The following is a 22,782-nucleotide window of genomic DNA, read 5'->3' as shown; positions in this document are numbered from 1 at the left end:
AGGGCATACTTGTTCCAGTCCAGGCGGACTGGTGTAGGAAGTTTATTTAATGTCTGATTGAGATTTGTAGTAGAATGGATGTCGTGATGGAATCCAAGTTGTTGAAATGTATCCACTAGGGTCAAGAGAAAGGCTGAAAATTAGGTATAACTTTCAGGGACAGTCAGATTAGGTGGTTTGAACTGCGAGAGTTTATCAAGAAAGGCATTTACTATCCTGTTTGGGTTTCCGAAGTGTTCCTCAAGACGATTCAACGCTGGGACATACAGACTACCGTTGCAGCCGTATCCATCTATTAAATGCTTTGCCTCTCCAGTTAATAGCGATTGAAGATGTATCATCTTTTCTGATAATGACATAGGCGATCGATCTATTGTGGCTTGAAAAATGCTGAACCACTTCATCCAGTCGAGTGGGTTGCCATCAAATTTTGTTGCCTGCAACTTGGGTACAGATTTCTGGAAACAAGTGGACATGGAGATGGCGTTCTGATATGAAGCAGAGCCAAGTGTAGCGGACGCCGACGGATCTGAGAATTGTTGATTGGAAAGGAATCTCCATGATGGATTGCTGTTTGAAACATGAAATGATGTGTCCTGGTTGACTGAACTACTGTTTGAATTAGCAAGAAACGGTTCCGAAGACAAGGCACTGTGAACAGGATTTCTAGATGAAGTAGCCGTTGAGAAACCAATATTGGATTCCATATTAGCCGGCGGCGAAATGGAATTGGATTGAACTGAGCTAGCGGGCGCAGCAGAGTCCGACGAAAAAAGTTGACCTGACACTTCGTTCCCAGCGGATGCTGAGAAAATTGTAGAGGTCCTGTTAGTGTTAAGAATGGTTGGGTTACTGCTGCTACTATCAAATGTTACCCTTAAGTTGCCTGATGAAACATTGCTTACTTCTGCGCTTTGAGTTTCTTTTTTGTGTTTGCGGAGGGCAGCGGTTGTTTTTCGAATCTTGAATTTTAGTTCGCTAAGTTGAAAACAGAGCGTATCTGCGTCTTCTGATGGTGAGATGTCCAAAAGCTCTTGAACGGAGTTGTCGAGTTTCTCTTGCAGCTCTTTAATTTTGCTCAATGTTTCTTCTAGAGTTTCCGTCTCCTCCCCGGAATCGATTCCTGAAACAACAAATTCGATGCAGGATTCAATTTCGCTTTCAAACATTAGCTTTTGGTTTTTAATGTGTTTCAAATGAGGATCAACAGAGGATTCTTCGTTTTCACCCATTGCTGGTGTTTGTGAACTCGTAGAATTTACCTGACGTTTAACTCTTGTTGATTTTCCGGTTCGAGTAAGAACCATTAACTCTGTTTTTTTGAGTGGGTCTAGAGCTTTGAATTTAATTTAGCCAATTTTAGTAGCATTGTTGACCAAATCTCTAGGCCAAAACCTGTTTATTTAACTACCGGTTAACAATTACCTACCAAAGTGTACTAAACCCTGCCAAAACGTTGATACGGTACTTTACCAAAACTACCAAACCTTACCAAACCTTACCGAACCTGATCAAACCTTACCAAGCCTTACCGAACCTTACCAAGCCTTACCGAACCTTACCAAGCCTTACCGAACCTTACCAAGCCTTACCGAACCTTACGAAGCCTTACCGAACCTTACCAAGCCTTACCGAACCTTACCAATATCTACCGAACTTTACCAAGCCTTACCGAACCTTACCAATACTTACCGAACCCTACCAAGCCTACCGAACCTTACCGGATACCATCAAATACCAATACCAGAATGATTAACTCAAAATCTACCAAATAACCACAGTAAAACCCGGACACAAACCGAGGTTTATGCCAAAACACACGGTAGGAAACGTTGGTTTTGCCAATAGCGAAATAAAATTTTAATGGCGGTATCGGAGCAATAAAACAATTGGCTGAAATTTATTGCAAATTGTTAACACGTCCGGAAAAAATTCTCTAGGTGCGAGAAAAAAACAACGCTGGGGAAATTACTGGCGAATCACCAGAGTCAAAGGAAATAAGAATAAGGTAATCAAGGGAGTCCCAGATATAAACTCTCTCTTGGGTTGGGCGATGATGGGTTGCCTCGGGTTGGATTGGTTGGGATGGGTCTTTGTCTAAGATTTCCTTCTCTACCCTGATCACGAGAAAAAAATTCTCGAGAAGGAAATTTTAGCTGTCCATTCTTTCGTTGGGCGCCAGAATGTTACGTTGGCCGCCTTAGGAACTTTGTGAGATTTATTTGATTATTGAATTAATAAAGGATTACATTGGTTTAGTATAAATTAATCAGTTTCCAATTTCTAGTTTTTGTTAAATTGACTGTTCTTCACGATTTCTGATGTTGTTATGGCTGAATACTTGCATGACTTTTCGTAACCATGTCGAATCAGTATCGGGTACAGATGGTAAATAGTGCACATATGGCAAATAATCCACTGGGCATCAATGTTGATGACATAACTCAAAACAAAGCATAAAGTGAAAAAATGAACACATGATGATAATGGAAACCTAGAAGAATGCATCCACTATAACATCAAAATAACAAATATGATGAGGATTTTGAATTAGTTATAGAGATCAAAATCTGATTTTTGGCGTCAAAAAGCGACATGCTTATCCGTTTTTCATCGTCCTGATTTTCATAGATTGATGTGAGAACTTTTAACGTGGGAATTCTCGGGTCAATGGGCAAAATGAAATTTGTCTCCTCCACAAGGTGTCTTACATTTTCCTAACGGATCAGTTTTGTAATTAGAGGTTTCACAGTTCTTTAGCGTTTTGGCCTCAGTTTTCCAGAAAAAAGATCACTGATATTTCGTACGTAGCACTGTCGATTGAAGCCATTGAACTCTGGTGCGCGTCTTTGTCTTTCAAAAGAAGATGTCTATGTGTTAAAGGAGTTGCTTGTTTCTCTAGATTAGAGGCCGTATTGTCGCAATTTCAAATGGACTGTGGTTTGGATGGCTTGCAAGTTGACATTGATTTTGAAATGATGGAATTCGGTAAAGACACTCCAGATGTATTGTCAGCCTGTCTATGCCAAAATTTTGTATCGCCTCTGAAATTTGTCATGGGCTCCCTAACATGATGACTTCTACTTTCTTCAATTCGTTTTTCATATGGCAGGGTCTTGTTTGTAGTATACACAAATAATTTGGCATTTTGTTCGGTTTCAGTACCGAACTGTGCTACGTCACTGTTACAAACTGGCACCTCGGCCACAGGCTGCTCTCTGATTACAGATGTTGTCGAGGTTGTACGGGAGCCAGCGGAGCCGAAACTACTCTTTCGTGGAGACCAAAAAGATTCCGTTTTTATCTCTTGTATAAATTCCTCGCCTTTTGGTTTGGCCAGTTTCGGATGGATAACAAAACTGGAGAAAGAAATCTTTTTTCTACCATTGTTTCTACCAATTGATTCTAACAATTTTCTACCAAATGATTCGTTCGACTGTTGATAGCAGAAAGCACGGATTATTTTTTCTAATTTTATCGCACTAATATGAAAAAATTTGACCTTAAAAATTTTGAATAAATTGCTACAATGGCGTCACAAATGCTTATTCCTGCAATTGCGAATTCCTCGTCATACTTGCTTGCAATTTTTGCTTGTTGATTTGATTGGCTTAGAAAGTAGTCTACCACTCCCATTTTGGTACCCTGAATGAGTTCATTGTTAACAACAAATGGCAGTGACTTGGTCAACTAACGTGTTAATCTACCCTTTATAGGAGTTGTGTGATCAAAGTTACTTCATGACAGATGTTCTATGATCGAAAAAAGATTGCATTTGGAGTATTTTACAAACCATAACACTTCTAAAAGTTCTAACATTTTTATACTATATCTCTTTTCAATATTTTTGAGGAAATGTGACGCAAATTCCGCTGTTTGCCATCCAGTATGAGAAAGCTGTTCTAGCGCGGCTTGAACGCGTGCGTGAAGCACAATGGATCTGTGTTTTCACGTCACAATTATAATATGCAACTTCGATAGCTCGTGCAACATGTGTTTTAGATCTAAGTTTTCCTTCCAGTCAAATTTTGTTTCCTTATTTAGTAATGAAAGAATAGGGTGACTTCCATGCTTGTAAATTGTCCGTCAGACCACAAAAGCCTGTTGAAAATTGATAAGCACTAATACATTCGTCATTTGTAAACTTGAAGCACCAAAGGCGTGACGTTTCCGGTCTAAACTTAATTGATTGTATACATAATTCAAATCTAGTGTCGTGGAATGTTTTGTTTCATTAGTTGAGATTGATTTGATATTTTGTTGAATCGCGTCAAAATGAAATTGATTATCAAGACTTCGCAATTCACATTTATTATTTGGATGGATTCGTTCAATGCTTTAAAATCAAGCGAAATTTACATTGTTTTTTAATGACAAATTGGGAAATGAAACTTTTATCAGATAAACAATTTAATTTTACAAAATTTTTCCATCTTTTAATTGTTGAAGATCTGCATTAACTAAGTTTTTTATATAAGTGGAACTCAGTCACACTGAGTTCCACTTGAGGTGTAGCTGTTATACGGGAGATGCAGTCAAAAAAGTCAATTGGTATTTGAGTGTTTATTGGGCGTTCAATTTGATCAATAATATTTATTTGTCTAGATTGAATCAATGATAGACCTAATTGTGAAAATAGGTCGCTTCCGATGAAAATAGGTCGCTTCTGATAGACCTAATTGTGAAAATAGGTCGCCTCCGATAAAAACATTCTAAAGAAGAACAGCCAGCATCACAGGCGAGAACTATTATAAAAACACGCGATAACTTTTGTAACATTCAACAATTAAACTTATTGTGGCTGTAGTTCAAATGAACCCCACACTAGACGTATGCAGGACTAATTGACATATTTCAGTTTCCACTCAAATTATTTTTTTGTTTAGTGTCTGCATTGAAAAAAGTAGCAGTCAAAACCACCCTTATAAGCTCAAAATCGAGGAATTGGGTTACAGTTAACAGTGAAAATTTATTACGAAAAACATTTTTTCATAACATACAGTTTACTTATTACCACGTTCTGAGTAACTATATTCGATCGCGAAAATATTTACGCTAAACGTTAAATGCTTACGAAATATGACACTCGTTTACACAAACGCAAAAATTATTGAAATTTTTTTGTCTTTACTTAATGTCGACACTGTGTGCAGGAAGAGGTTGGACGAAAATATCAATTTATTACGGAAACTATTTCCACTCATTCAATGCTCAATTTAATTTTGAAACATCAGCTAAATGATAAACTAATAGAGTCGATTTCATCATTTGTGAGGAAAAGTGTCAACATCACGTCAAACTGATAGGACTCTCTGCACATGTTGCTTGAAGAAAAACACGGAAAAAAGACAAGGAGCCGATGCATGAAGGTAACATGAATTTTTCCGAATCTTTCATGTTTTTGAGAGGTTTTTCAGGCGTTAAAACCTTTCAGCTTCCCTTTTTTTATATTTCAATGCATTTCCTAAAATGATTTTTAAAATTTTCATTTACGTCACAAGTTGAGAAAAGATTTAAACTTATCAAGAGAACCAACCAAGTTTTTCAAAGTTTTTAAGATTGTAAGAAAAAAAGAATCTGATGAAAAATCGAAATTTCGAATTGATTTTGCCGATGTCATTGCTACTGTATTTACTCTATTTTTAATCTATTTTGTCACTTAACAGTTCCAAATATTTTCATTGGCCTCTGCTTAAAACCGAGTGATGGGAGTGTGTAAAGTATATCAATTTTCTCTACAAAAAAGTCCGCAGGTGATTTTTTGTAACCTCCACTGCTGCCTCTTACACGTTTTGAACCATGAAAAAACTTCAGCTACGTAATTAAGAATATGAGAGAGATGGAAAGTTTACAGAGTTTGAACTGAATCAACACCAAAAATTCCAAACCGTCGGTCGCGTTCCTCATTCTTGAAATCATTTCTCTTTGACTATCTTTGATTATTAGATCAATTTACAATACAATTACTGTTGAGGTCAAATTCCGGAAAAAAACCAATAAAAATTAAAATTGCTTCCTCGTTTAATTGGTTAAGTTATTCAATCATGGAAAAATACTAAACAACAAAAAATTCTTTTGAGAGACCTGACTCATAAATAGCTAAATTTGAATACTCGAAATGTAATTTCACTATGATCTCAAAGTTTTACTGAACTTTTACTAAAAGTTTTATCGAAAAAAAGTCAAAAATGGCTGGTTGAAGCATAAAAAATTGGTAAGAAAATTAGATAGCTACAAATTGCGTGATTTTTTATCCAAAAAATTATGTTTAATCTACCCTAATGACTGAAAAAAATAAACAATTTGTTTAATTTTCTGACAACTTTTTGCATATTGAAATTTTTGAAAACTTGAAAATGAAAAGTATTTGAGCAAGACCACTTGCAAAGGTTATCTGAAAAAGAGATTGCACTAGAAGCATAGTTCTGTGGAGCAATTGCGTTACAAGGAAAATTTACACTTCTGACTGCTATCAATTGAACATTTTCTTGTTAAGAATGTTAGTAAGGCAGAACCGAGGTGGGCTCCTTTTACAGCCTTAAAGTATAAACAGCTAGGGCTACTTATTTCTGCGCGCTAAGTAGGCTTAACTATATCTCTCAGACTAACCGACTCAGTAAAACACTGAAGGTATACTTGAATTATAACGATGTATTAAAGAGTTAACACTAGAGGTATACACATCGTGCAACTACTCTATTAGACTGACTATTGCTAGTGAAGTTAGCGCTATATAAGAGAGTAGTGTTTTCATAGTCTCTGATTGGTTGAAGGTGTACATCCAGTATTTCTACTGCTACATCCATCCAGGGTTAAGAGTTTTAAATCCGAATCTGTAAGTTGTAGCAGAAATACTTTGGATTAGTGGTCTTTTTGTGGAAGAAAATGAAGAGTCGTGTTGTGGTTGACGTGAGATTGTGACTTGTTCGGTGTGCCTGTCAGCAGAGTGTTGACTAGTGTCGTCAGTAACGTGTCCACTTCAAACGGGGAGTCAGTAGAGGTGCCAGTTTCAGGGTGTTATGGACAGGAACGTCAGTCCTGGTAGAGAACTGTCTCTCACTGTCTTGTAGTGAGAATTTGGTCCCAGTTGGAGGGTCGCTTGTAGTCTGTAGTCTCCTTGATTTTACGATGGGATTTCTTTTTATATCCATCTGTTACAGCGTTTTTCTTGTCGGATTTACCAGCTTACCTTCTGGAGGAAATCCATCTTTTAGCTACTGTGTGAGCTATTTTTTGCCTTAAACTATTAGTGAAGTTTAGTGCCTGCTGAGTAGGCTCCGACCGGAGAAAAGAATAAGGAAATTGGATTATAAAAAATTAGGAAAAGACATAGAAAGACAAGAAAAGATAATCAGTTTGAGGTGGGTTTTGAGAACAGTGCGTCTCGAGTTTGTATGGGTCAGTGAGCCCCGCGTGATAGGTTTGTGGCCTGTGTCTGAAATTGGAATTTGAAATCAGGGTCCCGATTAGCGGGATCCCTGAAAGGTTCGAGAAACTCCTGCTCCCGTGTTAGACAAGCAGCAAGGCGCGGGGATAGAGGTTGGCATTGCAGTGTGGTTGCAACGCGAGAAGATGGTTGAATATTTAAGTCTCCTCTGGTGACGGCTTCCGACTGTCGAACTTGTGCACCATCCAGTTTCTGTACAGGAGATTGAAAAAGTGTCTACACATACACTTTCTGGCGCCTCCCTCTACACACTGGGGATACTCAATATGGACGAAGATTGGACGATTTGTCTTGGCAGAAAGTGTTGAGAAAAGAAGTAGTTCTTAATAGGGTCGAAGTTTCGTAGTGTCCCTCGCAATAAGTGGAATTGATCACATAACCGTAATTCATATAATAGGGTGAGGTTACTTTAGTGTTCGCATATTGGAGATGAGAGTTCATATGTACTAGAGGGTTAGTCCGATGAAAATGGTGTTGTACGAAGAGGTAGTTGTGTATTGTGTGGAGCATCTCTGTCTTGTTCACATTTTGCGTCTGATTGTTTGACACATCCATTTGTGTTGAGGGCAAAAAACCAAATTGGAGATAGAAGGGGTCGTATTTCTGATAGATACGGTGAGGGGCGACGTCTTTTAAGAAAAATGTATTTAAGTAATCATTTTGCCGGTCTGCAAGAACAAAGAAATATTGTGAAAGGTGCCAGAAGCGCTCCTTGAAGCGGGGATTGATCGGGAAGTGAAGAAAATCTAGTGAGAGGTCATTATCCCGTCCTGCTCCAACATGTTGGTTTTCCGTCTGTTCTAAGGATTATTCCTTGTGTAGGGGCAAAGGGGTTGCCTCGGCCGCTACCTCGTGATCACGACGGCGATGGGCCGCGTGACGGGCTAGCTGAATGCCGAGCAGGTGATTGTGAAGCCTGGATCGGCGATGAGCGGACTGGGTAAATTTCATGTACGGTGGCACTGGGGCTTCTCTTTGGAGAGGGGTCCGTACACGGATAGTTGTCCGTGGTTGTTGGTCGATCGTAAGGAGGAGGTTGAGGGAAAATTGGTAGAGGTCGTAGTGATGGAATTTTGGGTCCATATCAGTGTGATGGGATACTTGGAGGTTGAGTGAGTGCGGGAGGCATCACTGATGGCAGATACATCAGTGGTTCTGATCGTTGTCGTGTTCACCAGATTCTTCCAGAGTAGATCCAGTTGCGGACCACCGTTTCGGGTGTTGACTGACCCGATTGTTCCGTGGCGGCGACTTCATCAGCCTTAAGAAAATCTATGCGGAGTTTGAGCTGGTGGCTGTGGAACCGAAGATAGAGGTTGTGTCGTTGGGTGAATAAGATTTGGTGGTTGAGGTACCGGCTGGTATCCTTGAAGTAAAAGCTCTTGGTACGAGCTCGGGGGTCCAACGGGTACTGAGGGTGAGCTCATGTCACTCTCAATATACAGGTGGAGTTCAACTGACGAGGAAGATGAAATTACGGTTGAAGGCAGTGGGTTCAACCGCGCATGTTTTGCAGTATCCACAGACTGTGGCTGTGGCGAAGTCTGGGCCATCGTGAATTGGCGTTTGCATCTCACAGACAGGCTCTGGCACTTGATGAGGCAGCACCAAAAGTGTGAGCGGCGAAGGCAAGATGTCGTTGACCTCCAGCATCATGAGATCACACTCCGTGGGGTCAAAATTTGGAGGGGTCGGTGAACCTCCTTCCTGCACATTGAGAGTGACTGCTGTGAATTCGCAAACAATATAAGAGTGAGATGCGAGTTCTAGGTAGATTTAAAATGAGCTCTTCCGGGCTTTCGTGATAGTCAGGTTCATTCTCGAAAGATTCTTTTGAGAGTGATATACCACGTGAGCGTTTTTGGTTATGGGGTTGGAAAGTGTATAATTGCAGTGATTTAAAATTAGGTTTTCTTTGAGAATCTACCTGCAATTCATAGCATTCACAAATAGAGGTAGGGGAAGCCGATGCTCGGTTTCGATTAGAACTATTTTGCACTGGAGAGGAGAATTTTTTATAGAAGTTTTCAATTTTTCTGTGTAATAAATTCCATTTCATTTTGAGAATGCGGATTGCAACTGTCAACAGAAAGTTTCCATCTTTTCTTAGGTGATGGTGGTGATATTGTGTGGAATCTTAGGTGATATTGTGTAGAGTCAGTTTTTAGGACATGAAAAATAGCTTGTGGAAATAATCCAAAGAATCCAGAGGTGATTATCTTAGCTAATGCGATATTAGGGCCTAAGAGAGACTTAAGGTTGTATGCATTCAATGCGTTGCAAAACACTACAAATACACACCGTAGAAAAAAAATACAGTCGATATAATGTCTGTTTCTTCTATTATGTACCAAGGGTATCCAAAGATTTTGATGCCAGTTTCATTTAAATAATTGCCGTTGATTAAATCACGCCAGACGAGACGGCAAAGTGTAAATTTTTTTCTGTTACTAATGAGTTTGTTGAATTAAATATTGTATTGGCTTTGTAATTGACAGAATTTTGATTGTAATTGTACTTGCTTTGCATTGTCTGCAAAATTCACAGCTGGTGCTGCTTCGGATATCTCAGTGGCGTCATCGACTATTTAGTTAAATATCATTTTATCTATAGAATTAGTCCAGTTGCGTTTAATATATATTACATATATATATATATATATATATATATATAAATTACATATATATATATATATAAATATATATATATATATATATATATATGTAATATATATATATATATATATATATATATATATATATATATACATATATATAAATATATATGTATATATATCAAATTTTTGTGCATTAAAATCTGCGTAGGTGAAGTGGTTTGCAATTTCGTTGACTGTGAAATTTCTAACCGGGTTTTCCGCTCTAATTGGATAAGGTAATAGGCGATATGTATCATCGCCATCTGCGTCTAGTAGTATTTGCTGATCAAGATTATCGGATTTACATGGTGCTTTAATAGACCAGGGAAAGGACTTACGGGTGACTTGGTCTACAAATTGGAGTTTATTTTGGTAAAAGATTTGGATTCTTTCAAGCATTGGTTTTAACCCATGAAGAGGTGATGAAACAACTTTACATGGAAAGAGTGAATTAAAATTTGAGCTTTTAAATGTAGCAAATGTGTTTCGCTTTCCCGTGATGACATTACCAACAATTTGAAATTTTTTTGTGAGGAGAATAAAAGCTGTTTGGTTCTGATCGCGATCGAGATTGCAGAGTTTTTTGTAAATATGTAGACTCTTGTGGTCCATTTCAAGTAATACTCGGCTAGTCATATAGTCGAGTTTAGCATCTATTTGTAAGTTGGGATGTACAGCACCAAACTAGTTTTGTTTTCTGAAGAGTTCAAAATTTTCAGATTTGCGTCATACATTGATTTTTGTGGGAAAACTTATGCGTTACGGATGTCTGATGTCTGCTTTAGCGTAAGGTGTGATAGAAAGTGCTCCATAATTACGTGTAAATCTCTAAATCTGGCTGATGCTTTACCTGTTATAAAATTAAAACCTTCGTGATATTGAACAAAGACATTCTAGTATTGTGTAGCAAAATGTGGGCGGTCTTCGTTACATTTGTAGATAGAACATTTTCGTTACATTTGTTAGAACTTCGAAATGGGAAAATCCCCATTCGTCAGAAAGGTTTTTCCGTAAATGGCGAGAATACATGCGTGCATCGTGTTTTTAGCGAATATTAGTTTCATTATTTTCGAGTGTTTCAATAAATAAGCGTTTTTGGAACTTAATCGTACGGGCTTATGATCTACCAACATCAAAAATACGACAGTGATCGTTGGGTTCCTAGATAACTGTTGCTTTAATAGCGCGATTTGGAGGGCAGTAACCTCGTTCGAGATCGCATTTAATACGTGATTTACAGTATTAAATACTTTCAAATTTAAGGTCAAAGCTAAGCGTGATGTTATTGAGTTGACGTGACCATCCTAGTGTATGGATGACATGATATTCATGTTCAGGATTTTTGCCTGGACAAATAACTCAGGGGTTGGCTGTGGCGTTAGGGATTGGTCCATGGTCCCGTGGATTGTAAACCATGTTTCCATGCTGAAAAGCAACAGGTCGGTAACGATCGAGTTAGAAATGGCCTTGTTTGGCTTCAATATTAGCTTGCCAGCGTGGATCGTCGAGTATATCAAATTGAATAATTTGTGGGTGATAGTGCTGTTTGCTTACGAGACCAATGCGTGCAAGTTCTCTACGAGCTTCAATTTTTGTGGGAGAGAAAGGTCTTTCCATATTGTTAACATACCAATTATCGTGATCAAACCTGAAGCCTGTTTTAAGTGCGATTTTGTGACAGAAGTATTCTTTGTCGCTAAGTTTAGCATGTATGGCGTATGCGCGTACTCGAAAAGTTTGAATTTGTGAAAAGATGGAAACTTGGGCAGGGAGGATTTGAAAATCTGCGGGTTTTATTTTTTAATTCGCCAATTTTTAGGAGCTTATAAAACTGCATATTTGTGATATGCTGTGGGGAGCAATCATAGTTTGTGACAACTAGGTCCTGGACTCCTGATTTGGAGGTAGAAATGTTTTGGTAATCTATTTTAATAGGTTATTTTAGCAGGGTGAGCTTGAAAAGAATAGATTAATCAGTAAGAGAATTAAGTTTGTAATGGACATGTGAAAGCAAATCCAGAGTAAGGATTATAGAATACGAAATATCCTACTGTGATTTCGGTGTATCTGTCAGGTTTTATAATTTATTTCTGTACAAATAAAGGGTGATGGGTTTAATTTTACAAAATAATATTACGTGGAGCAGCAGTTTTTGTGTGAAAGATTATTTTATCTTGTTCAACTACAACTTCAACAGATAATCTAATTTTAGATTGCTTGAGAAGTTTGTCTCCTCTTTGTTTTTGTACCGGGTTAATCGTATATGATTTAGTGATTCGTTGTTTTGCGCAACTATGTAGTTGTTCGCCCAATTAAATTAGTCACCAAAAACGGCGGGAGGACGAATAACAAATTTTGGGTCAAGTTTCAGCGGTAGTGTCGGGTAAATCTTTGTAGTGTCAGGTTGTTTTCCAAAACAATGGTGAGGTAGTTGTTCTGGGTTGGGTGTAGGCGATTTTAAGCAAAGAATGATTGTAGGTGGTTTACTTTGAAAGTTGAGTGGTAGAGAGCTTTGAAATGATGGAGATGAATTGACAATATTAAATGAGTGATTCAAGTGAGCTTGTGGAAGTAGGCGTACAATATTAGTTACTGGTCCTCGTGCCAGATTAAAGGGGTTACTGGAAAATTGTGATGGCGTAATTGAAAAAAATTGAGAGTTTAGTTGATTGGAGATAGAAGTGTATGAGATAAGACTTATATCTTGTAGCGTATCGATTATGTTAGAAACAGTGTGAACTGGCTGTGGTAATTCAAAACTGCTAGTTTTGTTCGTGTTAGCAAAATTAGTTGGTTGAGTGGAAAATTGTTGTCTGTTTGAATAAATAATCAATTCGGGTTGTAGTGCTCGCGGCGGAGCAGGTATGACAGTTGGTGGTTGGAGAGTTGGGTTTGCAATGAAACCTGAATATGGCAATAAAATGTGTGTATTTAATTGTTGTTGTTGAGTTTGCGTTTGGTGTTTTTGCGCTTGAGCTTGATAGGTGGATATCGGATTACCGATTGAGGGGTTAAGTGGGGGGAGTGTCCAGTAGAACGAGGTCTATATGCAGATTTGGTAGCAGGAATGACTGAGTAGGGGTGTTCTTCGGTTTCTTGTGCTTGTGTTTTTTTATTAAAGAGTTTTAATGATGAATTTTTGGGGGTGGAAAGTTTAGTTGTTCCACTGTATGAGCAACTTGGTGATTCTGAGATTTGGGGAGGACTTGGGTTAGTATTGGGTTGTTGATTAGAGGACGCAATTGTGATGTTAATCTCTGGCCCAAAGTGGAGCAATTATCACAACAAAATATTATGTAGTCAGTGAAAGATGGAACAACAATTACTAGTGCACTTGAGGTAGGTATACTAACTCGGATTGCAGCGAAGGGTGATTCGGGCGGGATGATATTAGGTTGATAGATGAGATCTAAAAAATCAGCAAAGAAAACCGTGTACAATACTGTAATTGTGTTATCTTTCCTAGCGAACAAAAAGATTATGTGTGGATGTACGGTTTCATTAGGTGATCTGTTGTTTTGCTAGTTGTTGATTTTGTTCATTCAAAATAAGAAGTTCTTCGATATATTTTATATCATAAGAGGCTGGGATAGCGTCAAGATTAATAGTGTACACGCTGGGATAGCGTCCGTGTAGAGGAGTTCAGATACTTTAGCTGTTGGTTGTGGTTGAAAGATTGAGAGGTAGACAAAAGCCATGTGTTCGTTAATAAAGTCTCTGATATAGAAAACCCATTCACAACAAGTGAGTGAATATTAGATGTGGTCTAAAATATAAAAAAATATCTCGAAAACAAAATTTTTTAGGTTTAAAATACAGAATATATCTAAAAATTTCGGCGCGTGGTGTTCTTCTAAATCATAATTCAAGTCTATGCTGTGACGTAATTTGCACACCTGGCTATTAAAAAAAGACTTGCTGAAGTTTCACTGCTGTGAGGCTGAAAGTTGGGAGTTTGTATTGGAGTGTTGGCTACTGTGAGCAGATTTAATTGAGGCTTCTGAGAGCTGGTTTGTTAGAGTTGTTTGAAAACAAGGATATGAACTGTGCTGTGAGACAGTTCTAAAGTTAGAGAGAGGAAGAAGTGACGTATTGAAAATTTAGAAATAAAAAATTTTTGAAGTTAAAGAGTGAAAGAAGAGAGTTTAGTAGGAGAGCAAGAGAGGGGTTTATAGATTTGTATTCAAGAGAGAAGAGAGAAGAGAGACAACTAAGTTGCAAGAGAGGTGGACTGTGAAGTGATTTTAGATGATGCGGTTTAGCCTGACCACGATATTTCTTCGAAGAGAAAAAAGTTATCGAATCATATCTTGGCAGATTAATGAGATTGGGGAATTCTTCCCTGACCGAGCTATGGATCGGTTGTAAAATTAATTTTTATTTAATTTACTTCCTTGTATGGTCGTGTGGAATGGCCGGTAGTTCGCTCCTTTTCATTTCCTGATGGAGGGGTTTGCTAGGGTAGCTAGAGGAAAGATAGTCCGTATGCTTTGTTTACTTTACTAAAGAGCTTTATTATTGTTTCCAGTGAAAATAATTGTATTAGAAAGGAAAAGGGTGAAAAAAACTATCCGAATTATCCCTCATGTATAAGAGAACGAGAGAATTGTATTTTTAGTGGGTTTCTATCTACTATGTACTTAAAGTGTTAGGCTAATTTTTGTTCGACTAACTAAAGCGAGGGGAGTAAGTTCATGTATTACATTAGTGATGTGTGTGTGCTTTAGAATTGTGATGTTCTTGAAGCCGGAATTTTTGACTGTGGTATAATTACAGTGTCGGTTAGGTAGACGAGTGTCTCTTGTATTGTAGTTTTCTGAGTTGCTTTTGGGTATTTCAGACAAAGTACAAGGGTGGGGGGATTTTTCATTATTTGATGGTATGTCTGGAATATATAGACTTCGACTATTGATAATTGGTATTTAAGGATGGATTCGCAACAGTGAATTGTAGGAAAAATTTTGCTCCATTTGTTCTTGAACAAAACTTCTTGAGGGTAGTATGGTACAATATTGCTTCGGTGGCGAGTTATTTGTTTACCTATAAAATCCTCTAACTTATACGTGACCAATATGGGAGTACTGATTATTTTAAAAGGTCCAACTTTTTGTTGTTGGATTTTCTTTGATATTCCAACTTGTGGAGCTTTATTGACAACGAGGACATAAGATTTATTTTTTAGTGGTTGGGTCTTTCCAAAGCCGCGTTTTATGAACTTGTGTATATGTTTATTTTGGGTAAATAATTGTGAACTTCATTATAAACTTCTGAGTGTATCTTTTTACGATATAGAAAACAATGTGCAAAATTTCGTGTTTGTGATTTTTCATTTTGTGGGTAATGACCGTGATGGTCAGTGTGTGTATGTTTGGGGAACGAGTTACAGGGAGAGTTGGATGAAGGTTTACAGTTTCGAAATCTATCTGTAGTAGAAGTTAGGTTAAACATTATTGGTTTTTTGGGCTCTTGGACATTGCGAAATACTAGTTCATATGGTGACAAATTCATATTGGATCTAACTTGTGAATTAAACGCAAAAGAAAAAGTCATTACTTTGTGGGAACATATATTATTTTGTGAAAATCAATTTGTGCGGAGATCAGTGTTTAATTGGCGGTTACTATTCTCTACAAGTCCATTTGACCATGGTGCGTAAGGTGTGCGTGGTTTACATTGTGCATTATATAAACGGAAAAAATCTGTAAATTCAACGTTAATGTATTCATTTCCAGTATCGGTTACTACAATCTCAGGTATTCCAAATTTAACTATCCAATGGTCAAATTAAACTGTTAGTGCATTCAATGCATCGTTATTGGGAGAAAGATGCAAAACAACATAACGTGTGAATGCGCCTACGGTAACATAGACATAAGAATGTTCATCCGAAATGGAGAGATTGGGCCTTTTGTGTCCATCGAAATAGAGTGGTTAAAGTATGGTGAAACTTCTAAGAATGGTTGTTCTGGGGCCATTAGGAAGTTTGACATGGATTTGCTTTTTTGGCAATTGAGGCAGTCTTGTGTAAGTATTGCTATCCATTCTCTGATATTTGGAAAAAAATTAATTTTCTGTGATTGCAGCATGTGTTTTGCCACGACCGGGATGGCCTGAAAGACCGTGACAGAGTGCATTATAAAATATTATTAGTAAAAGAGAAAGTGGTAAACATGCTTTGAGTGAGTGTGTTTCTTGTTTGTAATATAAAAGGTGATTAGTCTCATTTATTGTTAGGTACCGAAAACAACGATGGTAATGTGACAGTCCCTTGTTTGCTCGAATTGTTAATGAAAGAGTTGGAGAAGTTTTTTCTGTTTTTTGCCACGGGAGAAGCTGACTTTTTAACAGGATATTGTTGTTGTAATTCGTATATGAGTGTATCATTTATTTCCGTGAGTTCATAGTAGAAATAGTTATAAATTTTTGTTGATTTAGGTATAAAATCATCCATTGCTGGAACTGAAAACTTAACTCCATTTATTAATTCTACATAGTTCGCTTTTTGAGTGGACGGTGTAAACGGTTATGTTTTGTTAGTATATAAAATGACGTCTGTGTGTTGTACAATAGGATAAGTTTCTAAGTGTGGATGACTTTGTTGAGAGAGTTGAATTTTGTTATTGTGAATATCTTCTAAAGGCTGTGCCTTAGTATTAAATTCTTGACATAAAACAGGGAGATAGAGATCATTCTCTAGTTGTACTTAAAAGTAATTATCTCGAATTTGTAAGCATATCGGAAAGTGTGGTGATTCTACTGTAGTGTCTGTAGTTATTTTGTTAATATATACTCTTCATACAGCATAGTGGCATTGTATCGGTTGTGAGTTTTGACTATGTGTCATAGAAAATTTTATGGAATTTGGAGTTTCAACCGTTCAAAGACGATGTTCGTCCTGTGTTGTTGAAGTAAGTGAACGACTTAGTAAATCTGGAACTGAAAAGTTTTTTCCTTCGGTCCAAATTATGTGCAGGTTAGGAAATTTCATTAGAAATAATTAAATTTTATACACTCTGTGATTTGGCTTTTTCTTTTGTGTGAACAAAAAGATAACAGGCTTGTGGTCAGTTTATGAAATAATAGGGTATTGTGACCCTTGGATGAAAAATTCAAATTCAGGGTGTGCATAGATGATTGAAGAGCATTCGCGAAGATTGGTTGAGAGTCTGGGCTCTGTGGTAGAAAATAGGCGAGAGTTTGCTGAGACTAATTCCATTTTCCTAAAGTGACGTTTTTGGAGGAGTGCAGCTCCATTGCCATAGTTAGAGGCATCGCATAAGATGTAAAAAGGGGTTTTCTATGTTAGGAACTGCGAGGCGAAGTGTGCCGTCCATATGTTCTTTTCTTACTTTATCAAATGTTTGTTGTAATTCTGAAGTCCATTTAAAGTCAGTTGTATCTCTGAAATTGAGATAAAAAAGTCTCAATATTAATTGTAGACTACAAATATATATGGAAATAAAGGTGAGAAATCCAACATAATTTTGGGTCTCTTTTTTTGGTGGTTGAAGCTTTAAAAATCCATCTTTTTTGGATTTTAGTGGGTGTATGGGATTATTCTGTATTTGGTATCCTAAAACTTTAACTGAGTCTAGAAAAAAGAAAGGATTGTTCAAGGATGTGTAACATTTTGTCTTTTGTAGTATCTTGGATAAAAACGTCATACAGATATGTAATAAATTTATTTTCGCGGATTAGTGGATTAAGAATACTGCTCATGAAAAAGGAAAAAGCTGCTGGCCTGATGGAGATACTATAAAATAAACGTTCAAAACAGTATTGTTGTCCTGCAATGACAAAACTTGTGAGTCTTTGTGATGGTTTGTCGAGCGGCATTTGGTTATACGCGCTGTTCATGTCGGCTATAAGGAAAAACCGGTCCTTTAAAAAGTGTTCGTATGATTTGAATTGGCTCTATTGGCCAGCAATACTTTGTTTCATCAACCATTGTGTTGAGATGACGAGAGTCTAAAACTACTTTGAGTGATTCCCTCTTTCTTGAGTATTATTACAGGATTATTAAATGTATTTCCTGTGGCGAGGGAATCTGTATTCACAAGTGCAATAATATCAAAAGTGCGTTAAAATATCGAGTAAATGTTGCACTCGTTTTTGTAACTCTAGAGGAATAAGAGTAGCCAGCTGTTTCCTAAATACTGCTGTTGCTTTTGAGGGTAGGTTTAGTTCTACCTCGATTTTGCCCACATCGAAATTAGATGTAGCGTAGCAGTGTTTGTACTGTGTTAGTAGCTGTGCTTTTTGTTCAAATTGTGCTTGTGCCAGCTTAGCTTGTTAAAATTGAACAGCGTATGAAAATTTTTGTCTGTTTCTGTGAATTTAGAGATATCAAGTGTTATGTGAAACCTTTTTGTTGTGATTTATTTTAACGTTCTTGTTGTTTAGGGAGATTGAGGCAATAGATTTTGGTAAGTGTTTCTGATGTGCCGTGTGTAGATAAAGGCATTCGTGAATTCTGTGAGTTCATTGATGCGGTATTTCGTTGTTTGCAAATCGGTGAGTGAAAATTTTGTTGTGCGTATCCAATTAATCCTCTTACAGGTATTAGCGGGGGATTTAAGGGGTTTTGTTTTAGAATTTGAATAAACGATTGATAAAGATATTCAAGATTATTGATGTCCATTAAACAGAAGAACATGTTTTTTGAAGTGGTATAAATGAGAAATGTGGCTGATAAATAATAGTCCCATTCGCATATTTATTTTCACATTCGTATGCCATGAGGAAATAGGCTACGATTCTGTGTTCTAATGGTTCAAAATATAGTGAGTGGTCATCTATAACGGAAAATAATTGAGAATAGTATGGGGGTAATTTTGTTGAAGATTCGTTAAGTCTTAAGAACTTTGTATCGTAATTCTGTTTTATGTCTAGTATATGAGATGAACATTTCTTTGATTCAACATACTTCTCTAGGACGTTTGACTCTAGGATGTTGAATTTTAAAGTTGAGAAATGAAAAATAAGTGTAAAATTTGTGTTTCGGAGAGTTCTATTCTCCGTTACGTCTGGATAGAGAGTAAGTTTTACTATGCCGTTTGATTGTAAATTAGAATCATTTGCTGCAGAGAGAAAATGTCGATGCTGTCAATAGTATTTTGTGATACTCTTTAATTTTGTTCCAAATATCGTTATTTAGTACATTAAGTGTAGCGCTTGAATCCAATGAGAAGTCAATTTCAAGATGTGGTGGAGAAATCGTCTGTGTATGATGGGGTGTTTGTTGTGTGTACATCGTGGAAGGTGATACTTAAATATTGCTCTTACATGATGTAGAAAGGATGTATTCTTCTTTGAGAGTGTTACATTTTTCCTGGCAATTGATATCATCATCTTGTGTGTCTTGATTCAATTCTAACAGTAAATCAGTAAATTGTTATTCTAAAACTTGTTCTTCCGAAACATTTTGGGTGTTTGTTTTTTCCTTGCTAGACATTATATCGTCTGTTTGTTCTTGGTCTAAGAGTGAGTTAATATAATTTTGCACATTACGAAGTCGATTATGTGAAAATTGTTGCCGTGCACGGTTGCCATCACTGTTATAATTTGGTGATTGTAGTCTGGAACCATTTGAGTATGTGTTATTATTATATTAATTAGGTTTTTTCTGAACATTTGAAGTTCTTGGGTATGGTCAACCGTTTTTACTTGGTGGTTCAAAATTAATATTTCCCTAGTAAGGTTTGGAATTAGTGTAGAATGATTTACTAGGGCTTCTATGTCAAGAAGTGTCTCGATTTTCCTTACTATTGCTTCGGGAGCAATAGGGAAATGATAGTGGTTTACAAGTAATTTTATTTGATGTGACTTGTCTATTGGGGAGGTTTTGATTGCCCTTCATTGCTTGATTAAAGTTTGTTTTTTGAAAATTGGATTTTTCAAGTGGTTTTGAATTCCGTATCTTGGTAGAAGTGGAGATATCATGTCTGCACTTTGAACATTTTTACAAAATTTTATAAAGAGTGGTTTTCCTTTAAAATTTTGGATCATTTGGGTACATATGGCGTACTACGTTGATCCCATACGCGATGTCTTGTTCCATTGTATGTATACCACCAATCGTGAGATGGTCGATATCTAATGATAGATTATTCAATGATGAAGGAAGAGTGGAATTTGTGCTTAATTTATGTCTATCGAAGTGTCTTCTCGTGATGTCTTCTTGATGTATCTTTTCTACTAATTGTGGAAATGAAAGCTGTGGTTCCAATGCAGTTGATTTGTGATTTGCAAGGTTTTTCAAAACTTTACTGGCGAGTTGTGGATCACGTGATTTGACGAGTGCCTCATTCATTTGTACATTACGCATATATGGAGCATTATTAACATATGTTTTTTAGCTATTTCTCAATTCTAATTGCTATTGTCTTTATTTGTTGTCCAGAAGCACGTGTGATGCTTTCTAATATTAATCTCGCTTGTATTTTCGATTCTTGATTATCGAAGGTCTTTTGAAATTCACGGCAGAACGCTTGCCAGTCCTTTTTGATTTCTAGTGGTAAATGTGAATACCATTGTTGTGCTGGGCCAAATTGGCCGCTTGTATCATGACTATTCGTCTCTGAATTCGTGTTTCATGATATGGTGAATCAATCGGCTCATGTCCTGCTATCATTACCTTGTTTGCTGTGATAGAAATTGAAAATTCTTCAGTTGTGTAGGTAGGATCAGTACCATCAAACGGTCTTAGAGAATGTTGAATTGGCAATGAACCACCTATATAGGAGTAAATTATTTGTGTGTTTCGTCTAACAACAGTTGAGGGTGTTTGTGTTGATGCCACTTGTAAGTAATAGGGGGTTGGTGCGTTTGTTGTTTGTTGTACACTTTAAGAGTTTACGTGTTTGACAAAATTTACCAATTGTTGAGGAGTTAATTGGATATTTTGGTTTTTATTAATGTTGGTTGGTTTGAGGTGTTTGAAATAATTGGTTCTTTGTTAAAGTGTAATGAATTTTATCTTTGTAGTCGTAGTAAAGGACTGTTTACGTTTGATAATGGCAGATGAGTTGTGTTTAAAAGGTCTGAGTTTTGTGTTAATTCAGTTGAGTTCACAGGTTGTCTGTGTCTGTGGTTTTCGTAAACATTTGTTGTACTAGTGGTCTGAAGATCAAATAAAGTGTTTACAGTGTGAGATGAAAAAGTTGTTCCATCAACCAGTAGCGTGGAATTGAAATCTTTTTCTGTTATTTCGTTAAAATTAATGTCCATTGGTTGTGAATGAACTATAGTATCCATATTGTCTACCGGTGAGGCTTCAAGGGAAGTACTTGTGTTCTCCGAAGTGTTTGTGAAAGTGAATGGCTGATTTTCTGCACTGTGGTTGTTAATTTGAATGTTATTTTGATTAATCCTAAATTTTTATATAATTTCCTATGGTAATTCAGTGATAGTTACACAGTTTTCTGGAAATCAATTCGTTTCATAAATGTAGTGTAATGTTTCTGGTAACTGAGGTATTATTTGTGGATACGTTTCGGCTATGAATTTAGCAGCTGGAAAAAATATGTCTTACTAGACTTTTCCAAAATCTGTGAATATGTCAAGAAAGAGTGTGAGAGAGTCTAATAACTCTTCTTCGGACACATCTGCGTCTTTTGCGGAGCTTGTATACGTTTTATTAAAGTGAATAAAACCTTCAATATCCTCTTTAGTTTTTTTGTACGCTTTCTTTTCGTGATTGCAAGGCAGCCGTGTTAAGTGTTGATGCCAAGTGTTTTAGAAATTCAAACGACAATTTTTTATATACATCTGTTCTATCAGAGGGTTGTATTTCTGTGCATATTCCATTAAGCAATTCAAATAGTGTGTCTGATAATGGGTTAAACAAATTGCAATATATGAATGAAATATATGTGTTTGTGAGAGTATCACAAATGGAAAAAATTGAGCCTTTTGTGAGTTGAGCTCTATGGATTTTAATTAAATATGAAAGAAAAGCAATTTGTGAAACTTGCGAACCTTTATCGGGTAAAGAGGGAAGAGTTTGTTGCTCTACTGCAAAATAGTGGTATTCAAGTTGTTTTGCTGTATTTAGAAGCAAATTTAATTCATCTTGGTTTTGATATTTTTTAATTTGGAATTGTAGTATTTGATGTTTGTTCTGTTGTGTATGAACAGCTAATTGTAGCTCATCGGAATGTGGTTCCGACTTTGATGATGTTTGGACGGTGTGACGGCGCATTTGGCTAATTTTGATATTTTGTTTCTATTATTTTTTAATTTTTTGGGGTTGTATTTCCATTTTTCTGAGTTTAAATTGCAAGAAAATATAAAACTATATGAACTAGATCTAAGTTTCTCTCTCAGAAGAGAATAGTGTAATTTCTGTGAGTTCTTTTCACTGTTAGAGTTTTTTCAATTCACTGTTCACACCAGTTAAGGCAGACCCGAGTTGGGCTCCTTTTACAGCTTTAAAGTGTAAACAGCTAGGGCGACTTATTTCTGCGCGCTAAGTAGACTTACCAATATCTCTCAGACTAACCGACTCAGTAAAACGTTGAACACATACTTCAATTATAACGATGTATAAAAGTGTTAACAACGGAGTCAGAGTTATAAACATCGTTCAACTAATCTATTAGACTGACTTTAGTTAGTGAAGTTAGCGCTATGTAAAAAAGAATAGTGCCTTCTCATTCTGTGATTGGTTGAAGGTGTA

The 22,782-nt window shown here is 36.8% G+C and overlaps 2 protein-coding genes across 2 annotated transcripts in view; both read left to right on the top strand.

The window, feature by feature from the left end:
* Positions 1-22,782, top strand: part of LOC142335950 (uncharacterized) — a 390,664-nt gene that overhangs the window by 149,962 nt on the left and 217,920 nt on the right. The window lies entirely within an intron of this gene.
* Positions 1-22,782, top strand: part of LOC142335951 (tRNA dimethylallyltransferase-like) — a 237,720-nt gene that overhangs the window by 149,963 nt on the left and 64,975 nt on the right. The window lies entirely within an intron of this gene.

The sequence above is a fragment of the Convolutriloba macropyga genome, chromosome 3 (assembly GCF_964194025.1).
Source record: "Convolutriloba macropyga chromosome 3, txConMacr16.3, whole genome shotgun sequence".
Taxonomy (NCBI): Eukaryota; Metazoa; Xenacoelomorpha; order Acoela; family Convolutidae; genus Convolutriloba; species Convolutriloba macropyga.
This window is presented reverse-complemented; position numbering and strand designations above follow the sequence as displayed.